This window comes from Tenrec ecaudatus, chromosome 2 (assembly GCF_050624435.1).
Source record: "Tenrec ecaudatus isolate mTenEca1 chromosome 2, mTenEca1.hap1, whole genome shotgun sequence".
NCBI classification, from domain to species: domain Eukaryota; kingdom Metazoa; phylum Chordata; class Mammalia; order Afrosoricida; family Tenrecidae; genus Tenrec; species Tenrec ecaudatus.
Window position 1 is genome coordinate 22347252 of NC_134531.1, and position 21598 is coordinate 22368849.

Sequence of the window (21598 nt, forward strand, 5' to 3'; positions counted from 1 at the left end):
AAGTTCTGCAATGATAAATATAAATTTCATCTAGTTGAATTCACAATCAATGCTCATGGAAGCATCAATCAAGAAATCAATGTACAACATTATGAAAACCCACTGAACAAGACTTCTTTAAAATGTTGAAAATCGAGGCTGTCATGTTAAGGATTAAGGTGCTCCTGATTCCAGCCCTGGTGTTTTCAGTCTTCTCATATGAATGCAGCAGTTGGATATTGAATAAGGATGAACAAAGAACTGATGCATTTGAATTATGATACTGCTGAAGGATAATGAAAATACTACGCACTGCTAGAAGAACAAGCCAATCTAATTTGGAAGAAGTACAACCAGAATGTTCCTTATAAATAAGATGGCAAAGCTTCCCCTAAGGTCCTAGAAAAGGACATCATGCAAGTAAAGTACAAGGCCAGCAAAAAGACAGCCACCTCGCGATCAAAGAAGAAGAGTTAGAATCAGTTCACAATCTTTAGACCTTAGATTTTTATGCATTGAACCTCCTTGAACCAGGAGACATATTTGATAGCAGAGGAGTAGCAAAGAAGCTGTATCAGGGACAAGAACAAGGAGCCAGACCAGAGCATGAACAAAGTAGTGGACTCTCCAGGCCACAGAGCAGGTCGAGCTGAGTGCTTTGGCCTAGGAGGCTAGCTTGTGGAGTGGGATGTCTTTGGGCACTTAATTGGAGGAGGTGAGATTGCCGATCCACAGAGTGGGAATTAGGTTCCAGATAGATTGTTACAGTTGTTGCAACAATGGGATCTGACAGAACAATTGTGAGGGGGATGCAAGACCTAGTAGTTTTCTTCTGTTGCATCAGAACCAATTGGATGACACTAAGTTGTGCCTGCCCTAAATCCTGGTATTTTCAAACTCCTCATATGCATATGAAAGTTGGATATTGAATAAGGAAGACACATGAAGAATTGATGTATTTGAATCGTGGTGCTGGAAAAGAGACAACAACTTGAAGAGTTCTGGGGGTGCAGTGGTACTCCATTGATAACTGGAAGGTCAGCAGTTCAAAACCAACAGTCACTCGGCAGGAGAAAGTCTAAGAAACTCACTGGGGCAGTTCTACTCTGTTCTCTATAGTCACTCTGTTCTATATTAGTTGGCATCGATCAGATGGCAGTGAGTTTGGATTGGGTTGGTTCAGTTTTATAAATGTGGAGGTTGATATCTTTCTTTGAATTTTCCAACTCCATGTCTTGGCACATTTTCGTTATGATACTTTACTTTGTTTTCATGATTGACCCTTCGAATTCTTCAGTTCAGTTACTTTTCTTTAGCACTTCCCCCCATTCTCTTTAGCAAAACAAGTTTCACAGATTTGGTGGGGTTTTTTGATTTTTATTTGGGATTTTATTTCTTTTCTACATTTTGAATGATTTTTTGTTTTCTTTATTTATAATGTCTTCATCATTCCACAATCCGTTTCGTGTTTGATTTTTAGTGAAAAATGTACCAACTATATTCTTGACATGGTTTCTGTATTTTGGTATAACCTCAAGGTCATCTTTTGGTTTTCATGGATTTCTCTTAATATTCTTCAGTTTACACTTCAATGTGCATATAAATAATTTAGTCACATGACTCCTGTATATTTCAGGTGGTGAAGTTCACGATACAGTTGTTACTTTGAGTGTTTTTATAGAATAAAAAGCTTACGTTCTTACAATGAGTAAGTTGCTGGCCTTGCAAAGTTATGCTCTTCAGTGTCTTTTTGAATACCAAGGCTGTACTTTTTAAAAAGCTGTCCTTCTTACCTGTCTCCAACTTTCATATCCCAACTACCAGAAAGGATCAATGAGTTCTGATTACATGTTTGGTCAATGGAATAAGTTACTGAAAGTCTCTGTTTTTTGTTTTTTGTTAATTTTCACCTTTGGTTTTAGTGGTTGACACACTGATGTGAATAATAGTTGTATTAATTAGTGCTACTTTTAGGTAAATGGATATTATGTAATCAATGACAGAATTAGACTTCAGGCTATATCATACATTGTTCCCATTGACAATGAATGCAACAACATTCTGCTTCATTTTGTAATTCCTAGAAGAGTAGACTATATGATTGCCTTATCAAAATTATCAATAGCAGTCCATGTCAGTTCACTAATGCCAAGGCTATTGATCATTATATATTCCATTATGATTTAATGACTTCCAATTTTCCTGGATTCATACTTCGTACATACTATAGAGAGAATTTTTGTGACACTGATCACAAACTATACCAAAGTGATATAAAAGAGATTGCCTTTTAATATTTTATACATTATGGTTACTTTTTATTTTTATTGATCCTCTTAGAGTTATGTATGGCAAATCTTAAAATCTTCAAAAGTGTAATTGAGTCTAATATTAGACTACTTTGATATATAAAAATAAATATTTTAAAAGTATCAACCTTCTATTGTTTAATTCAATTCTGGCAAGATGTCTGTAATATTTAATACAATAAACCCCGTCAAATAGACTAACACACTTTGAATTACTTTTCTATGCTGGTTTTATAACTAAGAATGCAACAGCAATCTTGAGGGAGAAATATAGAGAATATATATATGAAGTATTAAATACAAATGGACAAAAAATTATTTCTTAAATGTCTGTACTTATAACAATGTAAAAGGGGGGAAATAAATGGTGATATATTTCCTGCTACTTATTTTGAATCATTGTGGCAATTTTAAAGTAAGGCAGACCTAATTTAAATAACCTTTATACAGGCATTTTCTTATATTAAAATAATCTATGTCATTTAAAAGAAAATAACCTTATGTGTGCCAAGAAATAAGAGTGGTCTTTGAGAATGCAAAATTAACATAGTTGTTTCCTAAATTTGGTTACTCCTGTTACACCACCTACTGGTAGTTTTTAAGAATGCTATTCATTTTCTGCAAAATCAAATATATTAAAATAGGTTAGCAATCTTAAGAGATAAACAGATCTTTAAGTTGTTTTCACTTTATATACTTAATAATGAACTCTAGGATAAATTTATAAAACTCTATTATTGTTATCTCTCTCCGACAACTACTACTTGAACTGCCAATTATAATATTAACTAGTAATTTGGGCAGTATTCCCATATTTTAATTTAGAATTCATGCATACAAAATTGTTAATGAGAGATTTTAAAATTACTTTATTTGTTTTTATAAAGTCATTAATAAAATATTTTATTGTAGCTTTCATAAATATTAGATCTACTCCTATCAAACTGATTCTGACTGACATTGGCCTGATACAATCAAGTAGAAATTCATCTTTGGATTTCCAATTCTGTAATTTTTGCAAGAGTAGAAATCCTCATATTTCTCCTGAATAGTGAATGATGGGTTTGAACCACCAACCTTGTGGTTGGCAATCCAATGCTTAACCTATTATGCCACCAGAAATAGAGTGGTATAATTTAGCATAGGTAAATATATTTTACTGTTTAAATCTATGTTTTCTTGATCCTATGCTACATAAATAAATCACCTTTAGGTGATTCTATGGAAACATGAAAATCATAAATAATTTATGAGAGCAAGTTGATGCAACATTTATAAAAAGTGGTCTGGAAATACATACCATTTGCCTCAAAAAAAAAAAAAAGGTTTATCCATCTGGAGTAGTTAGGTATTACATCGAAAAGACATCCTGGTAAACATGGGGGAATTCAACCTGTCAATCTGGTCACAGCCTTATTATGCCTGCTGGGGTGTGGACTTTTTATAAGAAAGAAACTGGGACCATCCCACTCTCTCTCTATCTTCTCTTTCTTCTTAGCTGGGATTTTACTGGAACTCGGTGTTGCTTCCCAACCCTAGGTACTTCCATGGACCTTAAATCAACATGACTGAGTATTTACTGTCCTGTGATCTCCTGGCTTCCTGAGTCACCTGTCAGTGACCTGACTCTACATGATTCTGAAGAAGGGCTGGACTGGCAACTGAACCAATGGTCTTGAGTTGAACTGGGCTGGGCTGGATTCGTGATGTCAAGTTGCTTTTTGATATAAAGTTCTCTCTTGTACAGAGATTCATGTCACTGATTTGTTTCTGGAGACAAACCAGCATAGCACACTAATTATCCATCTAGTTCTACTCCTGATGACTCTCTGTATCGTGACTATTAATATATTGGCCACATGAAGTGAAGGCAATTTTTTGATATGGTGCATGAAATATAGAGTTGTTTTTCTGGTGTGTCATCCACTTGGCTTCTCATCAAACCTCCCAGGTTTGTAATCTCTTTGGAAGCAGGTGGTCATTGAGTCTTTCCTTCTTTGGAACAGGTGGTGGATTTGAGCCACTCAATGTTTATTTAGCAGCTGAGCCCTTGATCATTGCACCACTAGGTCTCTCTCTCTCTCTCTCTCTCTCTCTCTCTCTCTCTCTCTCTCTCTCTCTCTCTCTTTCTCATAAGAGAAGAAGGGGCTTAGTTTAGTACCTTAGTTAAAATGGCCTTTCTAGCCATATCCTTCCATTTCTATATGCTTTGTAAATTTTGGATATGGTCCCCTTTTGGAGTGAGTTATCTGCTATGCTAATAAATCTGGTTTTAGGTGGGATCTATTTTGGTGTCCAGCTTACTAAAGGGTGTGGCATTAAGTCACCACTCCTTTTTTTCCGTGTGGGTGTTGTCAGCATTATATTGCCCTCTTTGGTGTTAGTGTTAAATAAAGAAATCACTTGCATTTTTAAGCTTCCTTAGGAGGCAAGCCACTTAATTGTGAAGACCAGTGGTCCTCAACATTCTTAATGCTGTGACTCTTTCATACAGCACCTCATGTTGTGGTGATACCCCAACCATACAATTATTTTCGTGGCTACTTCATCACTGTAATTTTGCTACTATTATGAATCAAGCCTACTACTATGAAAGGGCTATTTGACTCCCAAAGGGGTCATGACCCACAGGTTGAAAACCCCTGGTGAAGACTGTTTGACTGAGAAGCTGGAGGCTGTTGACACAGAACTGCCTGAGACTAGACCTGGCCTGCCTATGAAGCACAACACATTCAATGTGTCCTATGCTTAAATGTTTGGCATCAGAAGGCAAAATCACAACCCTATCAAAGCCCTAGGTGTGGGAAAGACACCTGCTTTATGCCCCCCCGCCTTCCTGACTAAGCAGGTACAGAAGACTAGTGTTGGGTCATCGGGTGATGGACAGCAATAAGATGCCAGTTTCTGCATTGAGAAAGTCTGGCTCCAACTTCTGAGAGCTGTTCTAATCTGTGGCGAGGAACTTCCTTAATGTGTCTTCTCTTATTCTGAAGTCTGTGGATGACTTGCCCACATCTCACCTCCGGGTCTTGAGACTTGGGCTGATGGCCTGAGTTGATTCACCTGTTTCTGTAGCTTTGAGTTAACAGCTAATGTGGTGTGAATGAGGAGAATCCTTCAAATTAACTTCTGAACTTCAAGTTTGAAGCTTGCCAGTCTCTACAACTGCACAAACCATCTCCTTGAGAATGTATGAGTTCTGTGAGACATGTTAGTCAACTGTGAAACCCTAGGTCATGAGGGAGAGTGTTGTAGACTGAAGTGAAGGTGGCTATCAAGGGGATGGTGAGCCGCCGCCTTTTGCAAAAGTTGAACATTGGGAACATGCTTAACTTTCACCTCACAGGGATCAGACCTGCATGAATCCTAAAATAAATTCTATTTCAAGGGCAAATGCAGACCAACCAGTTCAAATCCAGTTGATTTCAATTTTGCGTGTGTCTGAGACTGTGGTGTATATTTCAGAAGTAGTCCCCCAACCGTTTTCTTCTGAAGTGTTATTTGGTTTTTGTTCTTTTGTTTTATTGGAGGCTTTATTTCGATGAACTCAAACCACTGGCCTTTTGATAACAGCTAAAACATGAACTGAATCACGCAACAATTCCAAATAATGGTTTAGCATAAATTGCTAAACGATAGAAGTTTGAACAAACATAAATGAATTGGGGGGTTTATACAGAAAAGTATGTTTTCATAACTTTGCCAAGGCTCAGGATAAGATAAATTAGAAGGTATAAAAAGAAAAAGGACAAATGTGAGTCTTTGTTGTTTTTATTAGGTTACAACGAATCATTTCTAACCCATAGCGACCCTTTGATTAACAGAACAAGAGTCCCCTGTCCGGTACCATCTTCTCGATTGTTACAGCCACTGTGTCAATTGATGAGCAATCAAGGGAAAACCATATTTGTGAAAAATGGAAAACATGTTGCCGTATCTCTCCATGCTCAAACATTGTTAAGAAAACTTTGTGCATTTTGGAAAACATCTTTGCTGAATTCTATTCTATTGTAAATACATGCTGCAAATATAAATGTGGCAAAATAAGGAACATTTTTAGACATAACAGGACACTTTCAGGAACAAATGACTGTGCCAAGGAGATGAGAACCATAGTATGGGGGTTATCGAGCTCAATTGATAAAAGATAAAATTGTACATCTTACTGTGACAAGTAGTGACTAGTGGCTTCAAAGATCATGAGCAGTCATCTAAGGTGCAATTACAATACACACAAATTATATACACTTAAAATAATTATATTCATTCCATATAATTGAAATATTAGTATTCTAGGAGAGATTTTAACTAAAAGCAACATTTTATTAAAAGGTGAAAGAGTGAAGAAAATTGAAGCACAAGACACAATTAGTTCAGGAGAACTCAAGATCAGAGGAATGCAAGACTTGATGGTACCTCATCACCAATAATATCCTGAATAGAGTGGGTGAAAAAACACATGAATCAATGAAGAAATGATTCATTTAAACAACAGTGCTAGTGAAGAATATGGAACATACCATGGGCTACCACAAAAATAAACAGATCATTCTTGGAAGAGGTATAGCCAGAATGTTCCTTAGAAGCAAGGCTGTTGGGTCTTCATATAGTTTATTTTAAACATGTTGTCAGGAGAGGCCAGTCCCTGGAGAAGGACACCGTGCTTGGGAAAGTGGATGGTTGACAGAGGAAGGCCCTCTAGCAGACGGATTAAGACAGGGGTTGTAACAATGGGCTCAAACAGTGTGAGCATAGCACAGGACAGGAGAGTGTTCAGTTCTGTGGTACGTAGTGTTACCATGAGTCAGAACTGGATTGATGGAACCTTACAACAATAGCAGCAAGGAAACAATGGTGTGGCTTGGTTCCCAGCTGTACTAAGGTCAAGATTTAACTCCGCCTTAATCCTGTAACAGAGTAATAGCCCCAAGCTTAGAGTCCATATTTATAATAGATTTCATAAGGAGTTATGACCAGAAGGGTCGTATTAACTGGCTACACCTAAAGAAAGTATTGTTTACCTATGGGAAAAATTCAAACAGTTATGAAAGAAGGTAAAAAGGAAATTGTCAACAGAGAGAAGTGGAATAAATGATGATACATTATGAGAACTGCAATCAATGACATGAAACAACATGTATATGATTTGTTGAATGGAAAACTAATATGCTGTGTAAACTTTCCTCCAATTCATAATATAATGCCAATTAGCAAAAGGAAAGGTGTTATTGTTCATTCTATGAATGGATTTAGTCATTAAAATAATGTTTCATATATGCTTAGTATGATAGGAAAATATATCCTCTAATAGTAATTAATGGAAGTTTATTTCTATAGAAGAACACTCCCTGGATATTAGATGATAAATAAATATGCCATAATATAGGCAATTGCCCCTGAGGAATAAGAAAACATGCAATTTTTCTCTTATTGCATACTCAGTTTTGCCATGGCCCAAGTAAACATGAATTATTCAATAATTTAAAATAAATATAAAATGTATAACATTTTAGCATCAACCTGTAATGTTAAAACACCTTACAAGATACATGTATAAAATTATACACACATATAATTATATATAATTTAAAATATTAGTATTCTAGGAGATATTTTATTCATAAGAATAGTTCATTTCCTAGCTTACAAAACTCTTAAGAAGTCTAAAAATATCCTTAATTGTCTTTTACTTTTTGAAAAATTTCAAGGATAATTTATGGTAATTACTGCTGCCTTATCAGAAGTTGACACAAAAGGTTATGCCTTTGTAATGCTGTCATATTGCCACAGCACTGCACTTGGTTCAAGAATTACTTTGTCTTCTGAGTTATGTGAGATCCATTTCCAAGGTTGATCTTTTCAGGCCTAGAATTTTATTTATCCTCATCAATGGACCTAGTGATGACCTTGTGATAAGTTGTACTCTGAAACAAAGAGGAAAGGAGCTGGACTTCCTATAACACATTCCGGGTAATGCTCCTCCTTCTACTTTATATCCAGTAACTTGGTGGGTGAATTTTTTTTCTCTTTGTTGTTTGATTATTCATTTACTTGAAATTTGTGTGTATGTGTGTTTCCTGATCTGATATAATTAATCCCATGTTCATATTTTTGTTATCTAAATATAAACATACTTATCTAAATCTGTTGCTGATGCAGATATAAGCTCGCTTTACCAAAAATCAAAATATTATCATTGTCCCACTGTGTTCATATCACCTACCTATTTAGATCAAATCATCCTCTAGTTCCAAACTTTTTGCATAATTTCACACTTTCTAATGTCAGAACTTAGAAAATTGTGCCATTTGGCGCACATCTCTGTGTTGTTTGGCCTTGAATGTAATACTGTAATAACACATTTAAAACCAATCCAAACTTAACTCACTGTCACTGCGTCATTTCAGATTCATAATGAATATGCTCAGAGTATCTGAAACTTATGGAACTCAAGAAAAACTTTAGCATCAAATTGAAATTTTGAAACATTTTAGAGACAAAATATTGAAATATTGAACTGTTTCTGAGGGTTCTCCAGACTATAAAGCTTTACAGGAGCAGAGAGTCCCATCTTTCTTCCATGAAAGAACTGGAGGTTTAAGCCAGTATCCCACAGTGTAGTGCACATTAGAACTAAAAATAACCAAAGAAAATAACTTACCCAACTGTAGTAATTTTACATATGGTGAAATGTAATTTTACATATGGTGAAATGTGGAAGTGCTTTTGTCAAATTTAGAAAATAATTTATTTCATCTTGTTGCTTTAACACTTTGCCATAAATTTAGTGGCTGAAAACAAGACAAATTGATTACCTTTAGGTCAGAAGTACAATATTAGTCCCATTAAAATCATGGATTAATATTAAACTTCCAATATTAATCTCACAAAAATCAGGGATCAACCATTGTTTATCAGCTTTCCATATTGTAGAGGTTTGTGTTTTGCTGTGATGATGGAAGCTATGCCCATGATATTTAAAATGCCAGCAGAGTCCTCCATGGTGAACTGGTTTTACAGACTAAAAACTGACTAAGAATGGACAACAAAGAATGACTCAGTGCTCCAATTCGGAGGTAGAAGTCATTGAATACCTTTGAAGTATCTTACATACTGAAAACATAAATAAAGGAAACAGAATATTGTCAGAGATACTGCCGCAGATGGACTCCTGGGTCTAAGCACACTTGAAATGACACTTAAGTGGAGCTGCTTTCCAGGAGAGAAGTAAACCATGGGTCCTGAGTCCAGTAAAGGCCATGGGAGTGGAGCCATCGGGGTCTTCATTTGCTGATGGGGCAGGTCTCAAAGTAAGGAGAAACAGCTGCAAAAATCCCCCAATAATTGAAACTTGGAATGTGCAAAGAATGAATTTAGGAACATTGGAAGTGATCAAAGATGACATGAAACACATGAAGAGCGATTAGTTGCTAATATGGACCATTTTGAATCAGAGAATCACATGACTTACTATGCCAGGAATAGCATATTCAAAGGGAATGGTGCAGCCCTTATTGTCAGAAGGGATCTTGCTATGTCCATCATAAATTGCAATGCTATCTGCGACTGGATCATCTCAATCTGCCTACAGGGAAATGAAATCAATACAACTATTACTCAACTTTATTCCGCAACCACAAAAGCTAGTGATGAGGAAACTGAAGCATTCTACCAAGGACTTCATCTGGCAATTGGAATGCAAAGTTAGAAACAAAGAGCAAGGCTAGTAGTTGGAAAATATAGGCTTGGTTATAGAAATGAAGCTGGAGATCACATGATAGAACTTCGCAAAACCATAACTTCTGCATAGCAAATACTTCCCCCACCACCCACAATACATGGCCTTCCCCAGGTGAAATTCAAAGACATCAAATTGGCTACATCTGTAGTCACAAAGAAGAAGCTCAACATCCGCAGCTAAAACCAGGCCAGGGGTCAATTGTGTAGCACACCATCAATTGTTTATAAGGAGAAAGCTGAAGAAAATGAAAACAAGTCCACAGGGAACGAAATGAGAGTCAACCCCCGCCCCCTGGATTGTTAGAGTATTTCAAGAACAGAGTTGATACAGTCAACACTAGTAGCAGAAGAATTGATGGGCTGTAAGAGACCACCAAGACCATCATTCATGCAGAAAGCAAAAGGTCATTAAAATTATAGGAAAGAAAGAAATGATGAAAGGGGATGCAAGAGAGGCTCTGAAACTTGCTCTTTATCAGAGAGTGGCTAAAGCAAAGTGGGAGAAAAGACAAAGTCAACGAGTCAAAAAGAAAATTTCAAAGGGCAACTTGAGAAGGCAAAGCACCTAAGTGCAAGGATTTGGAGTTGGAAAAGCAAAAGGGAAGAATATGTTTCGAGTATCTGAAACTTAAGGAAATCAAGAAAAAATCAAGCCTGAAATTAAATTATGAAACATTTTAGAGAGAAAATATTGAATGATGCAGGATGCATCAAGTAAAGATAGAAAGACATGCAGAGTCACTGTATCCAAAACTCCAGAACTGTTCAACAGTTTAATATTTCAGGAGGTAACATGAGCACGAACCAATGGAGCAGAAGGAAGACATGCAAACTGCACCCAAGGCAGTAGTTAAAAACAAGGCTCCAGGAATTCAAGGAGTACCCATGACAATGGACTAGAGAACTGGGTCTGGAAGGAGTAGCCCACGTCATGGCATGCCAGCAGCATTGACCTAGGTTCACTAGCATCCTGTCCTGTGGAGTTTATGACTTTGCCACCATCTAATCAATTAAACACGCATTGGCAAACATTTCATTTCTTCCTTATTTTTATGCCTCACTGAGAGTATAATAATAAATATGTGACATCTTTGGTTTGGAAAAAGAAAAAGATGCACCTGACACTATTGTTTCTCTTTCTATCGTCTTCTGAACTGTGCTTGAATTTTTGACAAGTCCCTGTGGATGTACCCTTGCAACTATTTTTTAATAATCTTAACTAAAATTTTATTCACATGTGGTATTGATTGCAATGTTCATTAATTCCTCCATTTCGTTGGGGCACATTTCTTTAGAGTTGACGCAAATGCATTTCTTGTAGTCAATTGGACAGTTAGCTGTCTTCCAAATTTCTTGATCTGGCATAGTGAAGTGTCTGGACCTGCATCGCTCTTTATAAATAACTTAATTTGCATTATACTAATTCTTGAAGTCATATTTTTTCAATCATGACTTCAGTGACATTAGTATATCTTCCTTCGAGACCATATGCTGATTCTTAAAATGGACACCTAGTGATCAAGTCTTTTGGTTGAGAGGCTCGGTCTTCACTCTCTCTTCATTTAATGCTCTATGATCATCCAATATTTGCCCCTCTTAATTATGCACAATTTCACCCTGAGGCTTGGGATATTTTTTCTCAGTTTTTTTCAGCTTGGTATTTGCTAAATATATTTTTCCTTTTCTAAACCTAGCACTTAGTACATTTCTCTATCTCTCTTTTTGTTTCACATGTCATTTTATTTATTAAGCCAGGTACATTGAAAAAATTTTCTGCTGCATACAAAACAGCCTGCTTGAAGTTCTTTCTTTCCATAGGGCTTCAATGCTCAAAATTCTACATCTTTTGTGCTTTGTCACATGTCAAAGCTGGGTCACTAGCCAGATCTACAGGGAAGATGATGGGAAACTGGACGTAGGTAGAAGGCTTCCTTGTCCAGGTCCTGGAGAATGTTGTAGTAAAGGCGAGCAGCAGCTGCAGAGACTTCGCTGACCTGAGCTGTCCGAGTCTCTCCAGGCTGCTCCTGCGTGCACTTGGAGATCAAATGGCCACACCAGCCACAGAACTTCGGAACATGCTCACACTTAGTGCATTTCATTGTATCGCTTTACTTTGTCTTTGAACGATGTCTTTTGAAATCTTCTATAGTCTTTTTCTTCGTTGTTTCTTCCATCTATTTTAGCTACTCAATATTAGAGTAGGTTTCCTAGTCTCTTCTCCCATCCACCTGGGTCTTTTCTTTCTTTTTGCCTTTTTAATAACATTTTTCTCTCTTCATGTACGATAGTCTTGATGCTGTCCCAGAGCTCCTCTGCTTTTTGGTCATTCGTGTAAGCTGCATGAAATCTATTCTTGTGATTGCCTCCAAACACAGATGAGATAGAGTAAAAGTTCCATGAACTTGAAGAAGAACAAACAAATCCCTCTTGAAAGAAATATAGCCCCAATAGCTTCTAGAATCACTTTGCTATCAGACAGAAAGCATTGTAAATTCAGTTATATCCTCTGTCCAAAGGTGCTGCTATTGAGTCACGTCTGACTCAGCATAAACCTATAAGACAGAGTAGAATTACGCCTGTGAATTTCTGCATCTGTAACTCTTCCTGTACGCAGAGAGCTTCAGCTTTTTCCTGCTGAGATGGCTGGTGATTTTCAACTGCTGACCTTGGGATTCCAGAAGTCCGAAGACTAACATCAAACTCAGTGCAGACTCATAGTGATCCTTTGCAGCATGCCTGTTAGTTTTTGAGACTGTAAGTTGTTAAAATGAGTGGAAAACCTCATCTTTCTACGGAGCAGCACCCAGCAGTTTTAAACTGAGGACCAATGTGATCGCAGCCAATGGGACACCACTATGCCACCAGATCAGACAGAATTGGGTTAAAATGTAATAATTTATCATTTGACCTCCCTTTGATCCATTTTAAAGTTCTTTCGATTTTTAATATTTCTGCTTTCTTTTTTAAAAATCATTTTATTAGGGCTCATACAACTCTTATCACAATCCACACATACATCAGTTGTGTAAAGCACCCTTATACATTCGTTGCCCTCATCATTCCCCAAACACTAGCTTTCTGCTTGGGCTCCTGGAATCAGCTCCTCATTTCCTTCCCCTCCCCTCCCCGCTCCCCCTTCCCCCATGAACCCTTGATAATTTATAAATTATTATTTTATCATATCATACACCGCCCGACGTCTCCCTTCACCCAGATAATATTTTTGGCTTCTTTTTGATTTTGGTTTTTCACCAGGGAGGTTGTGAGGAAATGGGGAGTCAACCACACTGAGCACAAGAAGAAAACGATCTGAGAGTCATTGTGATGCCGATTGCCCAGCTCCTCTTAACATGACTGAACGATAGCATTGCACTGTGCGTGAAGTCTAAGGAGTAAAGTTAGTTTAAGAAGTGAGGTGATGAGACTTTGTCTCTTATCTTTTGGGTCTGGCCTCAGGAGAGTTCAGTTTCTAGAAAAGAATAACATGCTTGGAAGGTTGGTGGTCAGCAAAATATGGAAAACAATCAAGGAGATGAGTTGACACAGGGGCTGCGACAGTGGTCTCAAACACAGCAACAAAACAACCAACTCAATGGAGCCTAACAACAATAAGCCCAAGGTTGGATTTTGATTCTTATGGACTTGTTTTAAGTTTCTTCATCTTAACCCTGAATTTGTTGTCGTGGTTGTTAGGAGCCAGCGAGCCCACTCTGACTGACAGAGACCCTATACACAACAGAAAGAAACATTACCCTGTCCTAGATCATCCTCACATTTGTTCCTGTGCCTGAGCCCATTGATGCAGCCCCTGGACCAATCCATCTCACTGAGGGACTTCCTCTTCTCCATTACCCTTCCACTTCACAGAAATTGCACTGTTTGGTAAAGTCCAGGAGCTGGTCTCTCTGACTCTATGCCCAAAGTATGCGAGACAAATTCTTGCTATCCCTGCCTCTAAGGCAGTGGTTCTCAACCTTCCTAATGCCGTGGCCCTTAATAGAGTTTCTCATGCTGTGGTGAGCCCCAACCATAAAATTATATTTGCTGCTACTTCATAAATGTAATTTTGCTACTGTTATGAATTGGGTGCCCCCTGTAAAAGGGTTGCTCGAGCCACAAAGGGGTCGCGACCTACAGGTTGAGAACCGCTGCTCTAAGGCACACTCTGGCCTTACTTCTTCAATACAGATCAGTTTATCTTTTTAGCACTCCACGGACCTTTCAATATTCTTACCCAGTACCGCAATTCAGATGCACCAATTCTCAGGTTTTCAGTATTCAATGTCCAACATATGGTGCAATAGAGGTCAGCTGCACTGTAGTCCTCAAAGTAACATCTACAGAAGTCTTGTGCAGCAGATTCACCTGATGCAGCACACCATTTGATCGTGACTGCTGCACATTGATTGCGGATCAAGAAAGACAAAATTCTTGGCAACTTTAACCTTTTCTCCATTGATCATGATGTTTGTTATTTATTGGTCCAGTGGTGAGGATTTGGGTGTTCTTTACTCTTGAAATGTAATCCATATTGAGGGCTACAATCTTTGAGCTCCAGCAAGTGTTTCAATTCCTCTTCACTTTCAGCAAGTAGGGTTGTGTTGTCTGTAACCTCAGTTTCTAAGTTTCCCCCAATCTGATGCCACACGATTCTTCATATAATCCGAATTGTCGCATGATCTGCACAGCATACGAACTGAGCAAGTATGGTGAGATAATCCAACCCTGCTTCACACCTTTATTTATTTTTAACTACTCAGTTTCCCTTCGTTCTGTTAGCAAAATGGCCTCTTGAACAGTTTGTAAGCTCCCAATGAGCACAATGAAGAGTTCTAGACTTCCATCCTCAATGTTCTCCACAGTTCATTATGGTCCACACAGTCAAATGCCGTTGAACTGTCAATGAAACGCAAATAAACACCTTTTGGGTATTCTCTGCTTTCAGTCAAGAGCCATCTGACATCAGCAATGATATCGTTTGTTTCATGTCCTCTTCTGAATTCAGCCTGTACTTCTTGCAGTTGCTTGTCAACATACTGCTACAGTTGCTGGATGATCTTACTTGCACCCTGAAGTTGACATATGATTAACTGATTGTTTGTTCTACAGTTTGGCTGATAGTAATGAGCTCTATCTTGAAGAGACAACTGGTCCCCATTTTTATTCTGAGTGTTTTCCAACATGAGGGGATCAACTTGTAGTACTAGATCTGACATCTTATTACTATTAATAAGGTTACTAGGGGCTAATTTTTTAGAAGCTGACTGGCTCTTCATTTATTCCATTATATTTTTAGTTATAAGCTCTTCTGAAATCCATTTACCATGAACGAATCTGCTGGCATTTGAAGTCCTAGTGATGTAACTTCCACCATCATAGCAACACACAACTGCCCCATTACAGCAAACTATCACATTACAGCAAACTTTCTGATGAGTGGGCTACAATAATAGCAAGTTAAAACCCTTTATGGTTAGACGATCTATTATCTAGTATAAATTTCCAGGGATTATACTCGCAAGTAATTTCCTGAAACTTCGACATCCATACTATGTGTGACATATTGCACAAACATTCTCCCAAGATCATCTTGATAAACATTTCTCAACAAACATCTCATCATAAATCATATTATTGTACTTTCTAGTGTTTGCTGAGCATAGCTAGAGATGTATAAGAATTTACATGTCATAGACTCTAAACCACAAACTATATACTTAGGAAGGCACAAGGAGAGACTTCGAACCAGGTAACGGTAATTCCCTTTAAATAGTCAGTAAGTAATGATGTTCTTTGAGGACTAATATGTGTCTAGATTCCAGCCATGATAGTTCCAATATATGAGAAACCTGAACAATTAAAAAGGAAGACCAAATAAAAAATGAGGTCATGGACTACCCAATGAGCAACAAAAAATCTCTCTTGGGTGAAGTACAGTCAGCATAATTGATACAAGGTAAGATTTTGTCCCATGTAAGTTGGACAGGTTACCAGGAAGGACCAGTCCCTGGAGAAGGGCTTGGAGCCTGTAGGGTAGCAGGTAACTGAGAATGAAAAAGCTTCTCCATAAGATGAATTGACACAGTGGCATCAACAATGAACTCAAAATGTAGTAACAATTGGATGGTGAGGATCACACACAGGAGCAGTCAGTGTTTTGACATGCCTTAAAGATTTTGTGTGAGTTGGTACCATATCAATGGCACCAATCAACAACAAATTTTAATCTAAAAACAAACAAACAGACGGATCCTTCTCTCAGATCTGCTGCAGCCATTTTCCCCTGTTTAAGAATCTTCTCATACACTACACCAGTTTAGTAAAGAATCCTATAAAGAGATGCAAGTTTGTTCTTTTTGTTGGCTTGTAAACAAAACATTTTTTTTCTTTTCCAGCTAATAGTAGAATCTGTAGGCCTCATAGGTTTGCTCTCTGTCTTGACTAATGAACTTTTCCCTCAATTTCAGTAATATTTTCAATGTGTCCTATCTGCTCTGAATTAATGGACAGAATTCTACCTTTGACTTTCTTCTCTGGCCTTCACTTTATGATGCTATTTATTCTGCCAAAGTTAACCGTTTTCCGTCATTCAAATCCCTGGGTTAGCTATGGAATGCCTTCCAAAGACTTGGCTCTGTTAGTCTTACTCCTACCATTGTTATTAGTGCACCCAATGATGACGCTTTTTGCTTTCCTCTCAAAAGACATGTGTGAGGATAGATACTTTGCTGCTTTGGGTTTTGGTGCAAAAGAGAATGTGTTTTCTGACTATTTTAGCTGTTCTTCTCTATATAAATTGCTTGCTTGTCTTTTTAGACTAAATTCTCTGGGGAAGATTCTTTACTAACCCATTTTAACACATCTAATTATACTGTAATTATCTGATATATGAACCTTCTTGAATGTACAAGCATATGTTCAATGTGCATGTAAAATATTATATGTGATTCTATATATTTAGGTATAGCATTTATATTGAATTCTATCTTAAATAGTTCTCATAAGCATACCTAGTCTCTATTTACTCTGTTCATATATGTGTACTTCAATTACTATGGTAGATTCCTAACTGTACTACAGTTATAATTAAATTTTACCTTTCACACTCAGTTGAAATCAATTGTCTTATTTATGGAAGAATAAAACAGACAAATATATGACATGCATACATATATATGAAAGTAAGTAAAAATGTGTGTATATATATATATATATTCCTGCTATGATTCCAGTTTATACATACATGGCTGAGTTTATGCCAAAATAAAATGTTTAAATATAATTCAGCAGTTATTGGATGACTGAAGACAAATGATCGCAGCAGTATATTTATGTGTTTTAGTGTTATTATAACATCTTCGAAAGAAAAGAAGATCCAATCGAAATGTGGCTTCCACGATTATCCGCAGGACCAGGTAATTACAAGGCAGAGGTCCACTTGCTGGCCACGGTGACTGTATGGAGGGTTCCGGGGGTTAATATTCACAGGCTTTTTTGAAGAAAACAGTAAAATTATGAGGACTAATTTCGAAGAAACTTTGAGAAGTTCAAAGCGCATTGTTGAGAATCATTGTGCTGAGGGCTATGTTTGTTTTCATTACAACAATGCACCTACACATTTTCCTATGGTGACAAGGGCTGCTGTCCCGTGGGAATTTCTTCAGACGCCCTTCCTTCATCAGCTCTAATCTGACCTCTCCAGACGACCTTTTGTGTCTAAAACTGCAGAGAACATCTTAAAGCAACACAACTTGAGACCCTTGTGGACCCCAAAATGACTGTTTGGTATTTTGTAAAGGGAAGAATGCCTGACTGACTCCTCAGGGGAGAGGCAGAAGGCTGGAAACAAAGCTGGAAGTGTATGGATGTGGATGGAGGACATGTTGATGAACCGTGCCTTGGGTGTGTTTGTTGAATTATATGATGGTGGGTTTACTGGTAAAGCTGCTAAGTTCAACAGTTTGAGACCACCAGCCACTCTGCAGGCAAAGGACAAGGCTTTCTGGTCCCATAAGGATTTATATTCTAGGAAACCCCCAGGGCCGTTTTACGTTGTCATATAGGGTAGGTATGAGTTGAGATTGATTCAATGGCAGTGAGTTGAATATAGCTCTATATCTATTTGTGAAAAAGATACCATGCTCTTTATAGTTTCCTAAGTTCATGATAATATGACCATCTGTGGACAGCCAGTCAAAAGACTGATTTGGAACTACCTTATATTCTCCTTTCTTCTTCCTTAAAATTAAAAAAAAATCAGCTTTGGAATGTTTTCTTTCTCACCCATTGTTTCTTGCTATAATACTTCACTAAGATTTATCAATACAAAATTGTTTACATATCTCAATATTTATGAAAATGACAACTATATTTTGAAAAGAAATGCACACAACTATATGAGTATGCTTATGCTTATATGCATATATATATATTAGGAGAGAAAGAACTTCAAAAACTTTATAAAAAGGTAGAATTAGAAAGATAAGCTTTGTGGTTTGGTAAAGACTGGCAGCTTGAAAACGCATTGAGTCTTTTGCAGAGTCGTAATATACTGGACTCTGCTGGAAAGAAGTGGGATTACAGAGATACACAGACACACATGCATGCATACTTAAAGATTTTTGTCACTTGATTTTTAAATGTATCAATTTAGGCTCACATAGATATTTTTGAAAACCCATAACCTATAGTTCTTTGTGTATGTGTGTATAAATATAAATTTGGTTTCTTTCCTTCTGTTTTGCTTGTGTGTGTGCATTTTCAATTATATCCAAACAGAGGAAACCACCTCCAGGCCTTGTGCACTCATTTTAATTCAGTAGAGTCAGCATGTGGCTTCTTATAACTGAGTTAGAATCTTTATCATTGTTTTCCATGTGAACCAATGCAGTATCTACTTTATTTGTATTTTATCAATATGCATTTTTAGAATATATTATTTATGGTTGAGGTTTAATTCTGTAATCTGAAAGACCTAATTTTAAATTCTTCACTTTCTACTAGTTATGTGCTCCTGGAAAAGCTTCAGCATTCCTTACCTCAGTTTTCAGGTAATTTAAGCAGTGTCTTTACCCAAAAAGGTTGTTTGTATGATAATTGATGTTGTACTGCACGGAAAGTCTGTGTTACTACAAGGTGCAAAATGCTGGGGGCTGTATGTGGCACAGCGCTCTCTTGCAAGCTTCCTTCAGCACTGTGCAGCGTTACGGATGTGCTGTGTTTATGGGAGGCAGTAAAGACGAATCACGCCAACCTTTGATGTCCCAAAGGTTCAATTGATTCTTCATTATATGGAAACGTGTCCATGAAAAAGTTTTCAGAAGATTATTGTTTCCCTGTTCTTTATAACCCAGATGTTACATTGCTTCAGCATTTCATTTTCATTATCAAATAGACAGGGGCCCTTTCTCTGTCATTTCCTGACTCTAGACAGAACCTTTTTTCATTCCTAAAAGCTGATTCTGCACCGCAGTGCCCCTGACCTACTTTCCCCCACTTTCTTCCAGTTGCTTACCTCCTGCTTTACCACTAGATGGCACTCATAAGTCTTTTATGTTTTCCAAACAGCCAACATTTCTTTGCTAATAAGAAGAATTTAAATAATTCAAAAATATGAATAACTCTAAATAAATTCTCTGATAAATTTTAGGTCATTAAAATGTATACGTTTATGTTAAAATAAACATTAAATATAGTTTTTATGCACATATTACTTGGAATTGATTATCTAGTTTACACTTAGAAATGTGAAAATATATGAATGATTGTATTATTTTATATATAAATGTGAGTAGAATCAGACTCCTTGAAAATTCTAAGACCTTTTTTCTTTAATAAGTCCATCATCCCCTGCATTTGTTCTCTGGTAAATACATATAATTTGGCTTTCAGTTAGTGAGATGGTACTTCATCTTCCAGATCAATAATATTAAACATTATTATTTATTACTTAATTTATAATACTTATTTTGTATATTATGAAACCAAGCATCAGATATATTAAATACTTTTCCCATAACCACACTAACATCTATTTTACAACCTGGAGACTATCTCTTACAGATAGCACACTCTTAGTGACTATGTGATAACTGGTCATGTAATAATTATTTTTATACCTGACATTTTCCTCCAATGATTGATCTATCTTTTTATTTTATTGACTGATCTATCTTTATAATACGTCCAAACAAAGTGGCTTAGCAATGTATTATTGTGATACATAAGGTCTTCACTGGCTCATTTACAAAATTCAGGGTTGTCTTCCCAGTATGAAATTTGTCCACAATGGGTAACCTTGCTAGTATTTGGAAATTTGGTAGCATAGTTCCATTGTTTCAGCAGAGTGTGAGCCACTAAAATACAAATTCATAAACCAGATGAAAAGTTAAAGCATATCCTCCTGAGCATGTATATATCAAATTTGCCCTGTTATGGTGGTTTTCATATGACTTTTATGCTGACATCACTGCCACAAATGCTATTTAAAATATTCCCAGAGTCACACATAGTAAACAAGTTTCAGCTGATTACAATATATTACAAGGGCCTGGAGGTCCACTTGCTATGAGACAATTGGCCACTGAAAACCGTAAGAACAGAAGCACAACATGATTGAGTGCCAGTGGCTGAGCCCCACAGGGTGATAGACACTGAAACATAGCTGGAAAAGATCCCTCCTTAAAGTTGAGTCCATCTTTTTCCTAACAATTTGATTGACATATAATTCTTATACCATACAATTCAGTAATCGTGTTATATTAAAAAGAGCTGTACAGTCCTCAAAACAATGAATTTTAGAACAATTACCTCTTTCTGTATTAATTATTAATCGAGCAGAGTAAATTTTATTGGCATGAATGGGACCAAGCTTTTCAGACATTCCCAAGTTGCTGGGGCATGACTGAAAAAGAGAAGAAACAGTTGCGAACTTTTTAATTACTTAAAAGGTATCATTTACAAAATATGAATCAAGGAGACAGGAGATAGTCAAAATGAAATGATACACATGAAGATAATTATAAGCATATAAAGATAATCTTGTTGCTCTTATCAGGTGACATCGAGTTGACTCTTCCCCTATGCCCAACAGATGGAAACCCTGTCCAAGTCTGCACCATCCTCACGATTGTTCCAATGCTTAGACACTGCTGCAGCCACTCTGTCAATCCATCTTGTTGAGAGCTTTCCTTCTTTCTGGACCCATCCACTGACAAAGCATGATGTTCTTCTTTTGGGATTGGTCTCTCCTAACTATGTGTCCAAATTATGTGATATTTGCCATATTTGACTCTGAGTAACATTCTGGCTACTGTACTTCACCCACGACAGGTTTAGTGTTTGGCGATCCAACACTTTCAATATTATTTGTCACCATCATAGTTCAAATGCATTCAGTTTTCTTCAGTATCCAACTTTCACAAGTATAAAGATCAAAAATACCAGGGTTGGGTCAGGTGCCCCATACTCCTCAAATTAACCTCGTTGCTTTTCAACACTCCAAAGATGTCTTCTACAACAGCTATACCCAAAGCAGTGCATTTTTAATTTATTTTTATTCGTGGAGTACT

The 21598-nt window shown here is 37.0% G+C and overlaps 1 long non-coding RNA gene and 1 other non-coding gene across 2 annotated transcripts in view; both read right to left on the reverse strand.

Moving 5' to 3' along the window:
• Nucleotides 1-21598, reverse strand: part of LOC142438872 (uncharacterized) — a 97472-nt gene that overhangs the window by 48441 nt on the left and 27433 nt on the right. The gene's annotated exons all lie outside the window — the stretch shown is intronic.
• Nucleotides 11980-12109, reverse strand: LOC142442167 (small nucleolar RNA SNORA44). The gene has a single exon (XR_012783399.1). It is a non-coding gene; the product is annotated as a small nucleolar RNA SNORA44 (small nucleolar RNA).